Below are 8,399 nucleotides of genomic sequence, written 5' to 3' on the forward strand. Positions count from 1 at the left end.
TTGGCGACGAGGATTGAAATAAGGTTTGTAAAGCATAAAAGTAATACATAGGGTAAAACTGTACAAGACGCACCAGCTAAGCATTATTGCTATTTACAGCGATACCAATCATTTAAGAACCAAATTGAAAGTTGACGACGATTCAAGGATGAAATTTACGTATTATCAAAAAGAAAAAATATGATAAAAACACGTTTTTGACTATATTTTTGTAAAAAACTAAAACAGCCAGAAAACAAACCACGGGGTAGAACGCCAAAACTAGTGGACAGAACGCACCAACCAGGAAGGGTGGTAAGAAATAGAACAATGATTATACGGAATGTAATTATTGAAACATCAAATGTTTAATTACATGGTCATCGTATTTTTGTATACTACCATTTTTTGGCTAAAAATCATTTAGTATTGCTAAACTCATCGAAAATTTTGCTTTTCAAAATATACTTTTTTAAATCCTTATAGATAAAACGCCTTCAAGTAGGCAACGAAATTCAATTTTTTTGACTGATATAGTGATATCGCGGCAAACATGGCGGCCGATAATTTTTTCGAGTCGAATATTGGTGCACCGTTTTAACTCGAACAAGGACAAAATATGTTATAACTAAGCATTGTTGTCGTAATTTGGGAGTCAGCAAATAAATAGAATGGCATTTTGTTTTGATATTCGAGTTTTCTCAAAAGTTAACAGCATTCAAAATTTCAGCGTAAAACACGTGGTCTTGTTGGCATTCTGCCCCAATTTTCATATGATTGATTTTTGATAAAAATTTGTAGAAAGTTAATATAATGCAACAAAATGTTTATAGTCTTTCGAAAGTGCACATGAGTGGTTAAACGATAAGCTGTAGTTTGATCAGATTGCGCAGGCTGTTTTACCATAAAACCTTATATGTTACTTATGATAAATTACAAGTTTCACGCTGATTTCATTAATTCCTCTGTTTCTAAGAACTAAAGTAGATTTAGTGAACTTTTCATCTATTGAATGATGAAAAAGCTTGTTTGCTACAATAAAAATGAAGAAAAATATCATTCGAAGCCGTAGGTTAGTGTATATTTGAGAAATAATGGCATGGGCCATCTTACCCCGCTGGTGCGTCTTGTACAGTTTTCCCCTAATTGGTGAAAATGTGCCAGAAATGGTGGTATTCTAGATTTTTATTTTCTCTCCCCACGTGGGAACTGCATCAGCAATGCAGGAAAAAATGTTTTTTTTTCTTTCACCTTTGCCGCAGCTTACTGCTGGTTGGCAAAAAGGGAAAGTGTGTACAGTGCGAAAATCACGTGAGACGTTTGCGTGAGCGCGAACAAGGTCTGTTATGTTGTGAGATGTTTGCGTGAGCGCAGACAGACTACGATGTCTGAAAACGTTTGCGTGAGCGCATACGAAGTTCCGTTATAAAATGTATCCACCTGACCGTAAGTGAAATCCTGTTTAAGAATACTGCGTGAGCGCAGATAGTTCTTTTAAGCATGAGATTTGCGTGAGCGCAAATGAGATATGTGTGAGCACATAAAATGATAATAATAATAATAAAAAAAAAAACAATTATAAAATGTAAAATCTGAAGTTTTATTTATTTTAAGTTATCTTATTCAAAAGAGTATAACACAAAGTTGGTCAATCTGTTTTTTTCTCTGTTAAGAATTTAAAAAAAAAACAATTTTTCAATCATTTTCCAATTATTTGAATTGTACAATGGGATTCTCGCACTGTTTAAAAAAAAAAGATTTGTTTGTTATATTCAATGAAATTGTTTAAATTTCGTGACTAATGTGTATGGTATGGTTTTACAGATGGAAGATAGTCGACCGGTTCCTCAGTTTCGATGCGAGCAAATTGAAAAGCCGAAATTGTATCGGGAATGGCGCTCTTGGAAAGGCATGCTCGAGTGTTATTTTGATGCGTACAACATTACCGATCTAAAAGATAGGCGGGCGAAGCTTTTGCATTTTGGCGGAGCTCAGCTCCAACGTGTATTCCAAAATCTCCCTGATCGAGAGAATTTCCCTTTAGTAGCTCTGGAACGGAAATGGTACGATGTTGCAATAGATGTTTTGGATAGTTATTTCGAGCCTTGTCGCTTAGATGGAGTTGAAAGAAGGAAAATTCGACATTTTAGACAGAATGATGGAGAACGCTTCGCGGAATTTGTATTGCGTTTGAGGCAATAAGTATCAGAATGCGGTTTTGACAAATTTTCATATGAAACTCGAGAAGTCCTGATCAATATTTTCTTAACTGATGCTATCGTAGAAGGTTGTTCCTCGGATGAACTACGAAAATTATGTTCCCAGAAAGATTTGAGTTTAAGTGAAATTGAAAACCTTGGATCTACTCTGGAAGGTTTTGAGAATAGGACAAGAGGGTCGTTCACAAAATTTCCTGCCGTTGATCGTGAAGTAAACAAGATCACTTCAAAGTCTTGGAATAATCAGCATTCAAAGATAATGGATAATAAATCATCTCGTGGTTTTAAGCCATACACTAACTTTCAACAACGAATTAAAAAATGTTTCAACTGTGGATATTCCGATCATTATGCTTCAGCTTCTTTTTGTCCAGCCATTGGAAAAATCTGTCGTTTATGCAAAGGAAGAGGTCATTTTGAATTCTGCTGCCCGAATAGAAAATCCAATAGGCTCAATCCTTATAGAAAGGTGAAGAATATTGAAGAGGAACAACCTAAAGAACCTAAGGATAATTAAATATCTGAAAAACTAAGTGACAAGGATATGGCAAAAAGTTATTATGCTTTCTTTTCCGGAAATGAAACTAATGTCATACATTGTATTGTTGGGAAAATCGAAATAGATATGTTGATAGATTCTGGCTCCGACGTTAATTTGATTCCTGATAATGTTTGGGAGGATTTGAAGAAGCGCAAAATACAAATTTCGGCATGTACAAAAGGCAGTTCAAAGATCTTGAAAGGATATGCAAATAATAATCCACTTGTGATTCTCGGAACATTCACATCGACTGTAGAAGTTGGAAAGCGATCTATATCTGCAGAATTTTTCGTTGTCAAAGATGGTCAACGCTGCATTCTTGGAGATAGAACATCCAAAGAACTCGGTGTTCTTAAAGTAGGCGTAGATGTCTTTAATACTGATGATGCAAGCAAACCGTTTTCCAAAATCAAGGATATTCAGGCTCAAATTCATTTGGACCCAGAATTCAAACCTGTTTATCAGCCATTGAGACGTGTTCCTATTCCTTTAGAAACGGCTGTGAATAATAAGCTTGAGCAACTTTTGGCTAGAGATATAATCGAAGAAAAACATGGTCCAGCTACATGGGTTTCTCCTTTGGTGGTAGTTGGAAAGGCTAATGGAGAACCGAGAATATGTCTAGATCTACGTCGAGTCAACGAAGCCGTTTTACGCGAGAGACACCCTATGCCAGTTGTAGAAGAATACTTGGCAAGATTAGGAGAAGGGAAGTTGTGGTCCAAATTGGATGTGAAAGAAGCTTTTCTTCAGGTGGAGTTAGCACCGAAATCCCGCGATGTAACTACATTCATAACAAATAAAGGGTTATTTCGGTTCAAACGGCTTTCGTTTGGCCTTGTGTTGGCTCCAGAAATTTTTCAGAAATGTATGGATCAAATTTTGGCAGGGTGCGAAGGAGCTTTCTGGTATCTTGACGACGTCATCGTTGAAGGTGAAAATCAAAAACAACATGATGAACGAATAAATAAGGTGAGTTTATAAATAAATAATAAAATTTCGTTTTCTTGCAACGGGTTCCCTTCTCATCATTAGGTTCTAGGTCGTTTCAAACAGCGGAATGTCGAATTAAATTGGGATAAATGTATTTTTGGCGTATCTGAAATTGATTTCCTTGGACATCACATTACTCCTCAAGGGATTTCTCCGTCTCTTTCTAAAGTTGAAAGTATTTTATCGTTTAGGCAGCCACAAAACGAAAGTGAAGTTCGCAGTTTTCTTGGCTTAGCCAATTATCTCAATAAATTTATCCCTAATTTGGCAACCATGGGTGAACCTCTTCGTGAATTGATCAAGAAAAACATAAAGTTCAGCTGGTCTACTTCACATCAACAATCGTTTGATCAAATTAAGGCAGCTATGGCAAAGACTCAAAAGCTTGGATTTTTCAACAAATCGGATCGTACCGCTGTTATGGCAGATGCTAGCCCAATTGGGTTAGGGGCAATATTGATACAGATTGACAAAGATGGTCAAAGTCGAATTGTTACCTGTGCAAGTAAATCCCTCACGGACACCGAAAAACGTTATTGTCAAACTGAGAAGGAAGCATTAGCTATTGTATGGGCTGTCGAAAAATTTCAAATTTATCTGCTAGGCATAAGCTTTGATATACTAACAGATTGCAAAGCTTTAAAGTACATATTTACTGTTAGGTCACGACCTTGTGCCAGGATAGAACGTTGGGTTCTCCGTTTGCAAGCTTTTGATTACCAAGTAATTCATATTCCCGGTGAGAAAAACGTAGCAGATGTTTTATCACGTTTAGCTACAATGAAGCCAATACCATTTGACCCTGCAGAAGAACTATTCATGAATCAAATCGCACTTTCTGCAGCAACATCGGTAGCTTTAAAATGGGACGAAATCGAAAAAGTTTCTCAAGAAGATCCCGAAATCCTTGAAATATTGGAATATCTTGATCAAGGACGTTACGAATTGTTACCTATTTCATTCAAAGTTATTGCTAATGAACTATGCAGATTAAATAAACTGTTGTTACGGTCAGATAAAATTGTTATACCAGCTGCCCTTCGAGAACGAGTGCTGAGAATTGCCCATGAAGGTCATATAGGTATTCGCATGATGAAGCAACATCTTCGCACTTCCGTATGGTGGCCTAAAATGGATGCAAATGTAGAATCATTTGTGAAAAAGTGTCGAGGATGCATTCTTGTATCAAAACCAGATCCTCCTGAACCGATGATCCGAAAAGATCTTCCAAACGCACCATGGGAAGATATCGCCATAGATTTTTTAGGTTCATTACCAAATGGTGAAACTTTATTGGTCGTCGTAGACTATTTTAGCTGTTACGTTGAAGTACGAGAAATGAAACGTACTACTGCAACGGATACTATTCACGAGCTTTCGAAAGTGTTTGCAATATTTGGTGTACCAAATAGCATGAGAGCAGACAACGGTCCTCAGTTAAAATCTGACTGTGAAGAGTTCAGACAATTTTGTGCTGAGTTTGGAGTTCGGTTGGTCAATACTATTCCGTATTGGCCTCAACAAAACGGTGAAGTGGAAAGACAAAACAGATCATTGTTGAAGAGAATGAGAATAGCTCAGGAATTGGGTCAAGATTGGAGAAAGGTTCTCTACCAGTATCTGCTTACTTACCACTCTACTCCGCATACAACTACCGGTCGTTCACCATCAGAGCTCATGTTCGAAAGACGCATAAGGAACAGACTACCTCAGGTGCCACAATTAGTACACGTTGATGAAGAAGTCAGAGATAGAGATCGCGTTCAAAAACAAAAGGGGAAAGAGTATGTTGATGCTCAACGTAAAGCTCGAATAATTTCACTGGACGTTGGAGATCGTGTGATAGTCAGGAGATTTCGCAAAGAAAACAAGCTCAGTACTGACTACGCACCAGAAGTGTTCGAAATAATACGGAGATCTGGAGCGGATGTAACATTGAAATCCATAAGCACTGGAAAAGAATGCAGGCGCAATGTAGCGCATTTGAAGAAATTGGTAGACGAAGAAGATCAAGGTGAGACCGAAGATCATGCTGTGGAAAACTCAACACCCACAACGGAGATCAGGGTAGATCATCAGGAACCTTCGACATCAGAAGCCGTTCAACCCGGAATTAAACGGTTAAGGAAGGAACCACGACATTTCGAAGATTTTGTTACTTATTAAATAGTTAAAAAAAAAAGTAAGGGGGGGTTGTAGGGTCGCCCCTCGGCGAGAAATGTGAAATATTTGAACCGATGTGAAGATTCGGAAAAACTAAGGCGGCCGTGGAAAAACGGAGAGAAAAAAAAAGAGAGTTGAGGCGTACACACGTGGAGTGACACAGAAGACGGTGAATAAACGGATTATAATTGTGAAATTGATTTTGTATTATTTCTTGACATCGAATCCCTACAGCTGCGTCGAGAATCATAGCAACCAAAAGTATGTTTTGGTTTGTTTATTTCGTTCCGTTGTTTTGTGTATTTCACTTGTTGTCACGAAAGAAATCCCAGTTCAATTTTCCACGGAATATACGCTGCTTGGAGGACGGTTGCGGCCTCACAGAAGCAAAATTCGCTGTGCAAAATTTAAACAACATCAAACGATACAACAGGTAGGAGATTTAAAATAATACAGAAATATTTAAACAGAAATATTAATAATGATTTCATTTCTGTTTCAGGGTATGCTACATCGTAGGAATTGACCTCCAGTTAATTTGCCTTCAGAAGCCAATTGATTGCGGAAACGATCTGAATCGGTCGACAGGTGAAGCTGTGGCCCAGATCAGTTCAACTACTGCACGGTGTTAACTAAAAAAGGAAGTAGCGGTCATATTGGCATAAATGTTAGATTAATGTAATTTTAAATGTAAATATAGTTATAAATGTATTGGCTTTAAATGATTGTTGAAAGATAAACTACAAATCCGAAAATCCATTTGTACAACACTAATATTTTCATGTGACGGATTCATATCATTATGATTAATCATATGAATGTGAATTTAAATGGTTTGAAAATAATTTGAAAAAAAAAATTGACGAATATTTCATTATTTAGTCTATTTGTGTCAAACTTTGACAAAAAAAAAGTTAAAAAGGAACTGTTAAAATCCTGCTGACGCGCAAGAATTTTGGTTTTTTTCAAAACCAAAACGTCGACGCTGAAGAACGCTGCTGTTTAGAACAAGTTTTGCGTTTTAGTACAATGTTTTTACTGACGCGACGCACTATTGTGTTGGCTCAAATGGATAATGGCATCCTCAAAATCAAATGTCAACGCGACGCTGACACGACGCGACGCACGACAGGCTATTGTGAGGCCGCCTTAAAACTTCCGACGACGTTTTAAAAATGGAAGTAAAACAAATCTGAACTTACCATAAATGAAATTGGACTAGTATAACCTTCCAAAGCTGTTCGCAAAATTTCTGTACAAATCTATTTTAGATAAATTTGACCTGTAATTTACGTACGTTCTTATGGCCGCAAATATCGACCGATTTCGATGAATTTTAATTCATTGTATAGGTAATTTATTCTTGTTTCTCAATATCGAAAAAATAGTTGAAATATTCTACGAGATCACCAGTAGCTGATTCCGAATGAAAAAAGTCCCGAAAAAGAGCTCTTTTTAGAATGCTTATAACTTGTGACAGGATACAAATATTGCGCTGATTTTATAATATTTGGAATTGTCAAGAATAAATATATCCATGGATGTATAAGTTTTTGGTGGTCCGAGGGAAGTTTTGGCCGCTGTCTCGGAACTTCCGGTAGAAAAAAATCTTACTTAAAAAAAGTCACACAATATTGGCTTTACATTGCTGTATCTCGTTTAACAGATAACCGATTCTCTAAATTCAAATTTTAGTTTTTTTTTTCGTTAACTTTATTATTCTTTTTGTTATTATTTTTGATATATTTTATTATAAATATTTTAATGGATGGGCAACATTTCCAAAGTTTACGTCCATGATTTAAGATTCGGATTGCAGATTTCAGATTGCAGATTTCAGATTTCAGATTTCAGATTCAGATTCAGATTTCAGATTTAGATTTCAGATTCAGATTCAGATTTCAGATTCAGATTTCAGATTCAGATTCAGATTTCAGATCCAGATTTCAGATTCAGATTTCAGATTCAGATTTCAGATTCAGATTTCAGATTCAGATTTCAGATTCAGATTTCAGATTCAGATTTCAGATTCAGATTTCAGATTCAGATTTCAGATTCAGATTTCAGATTCAGATTTCAGATTCAGATTTCAGATTCAGATTTCAGATTCAGATTTCAGATTCAGATTTCAGATTCAGATTTCAGATTCAGATTTCAGATTCAGATTTCAGATTCAGATTTCAGATTCAGATTTCAGATTCAGATTTCAGATTCAGATTTCAGATTCAGATTTCAGATTCAGATTTCAGATTCAGATTTCAGATTCAGATTTCAGATTCAGATTTCAGATTCAGATTTCAGATTCAGATTTCAGATTCAGATTTCAGATTCAGATTTCAGATTCAGATTTCAGATTCAGATTTCAGATTCAGATTTCAGATTCAAATTTTAGATTCAGATTTCAGATTCAGATTTCAGATTCAGATTTCAGATTTCAGATTCAGATTCAGATTCAGATTTCAGATTCAGATTTCAGATTTCAGATTCAGATTTCAGATTCAGAT

This window comes from Uranotaenia lowii, chromosome 2, assembly GCF_029784155.1.
Source record: "Uranotaenia lowii strain MFRU-FL chromosome 2, ASM2978415v1, whole genome shotgun sequence".
Taxonomy (NCBI): Eukaryota; Metazoa; Arthropoda; class Insecta; order Diptera; family Culicidae; genus Uranotaenia; species Uranotaenia lowii.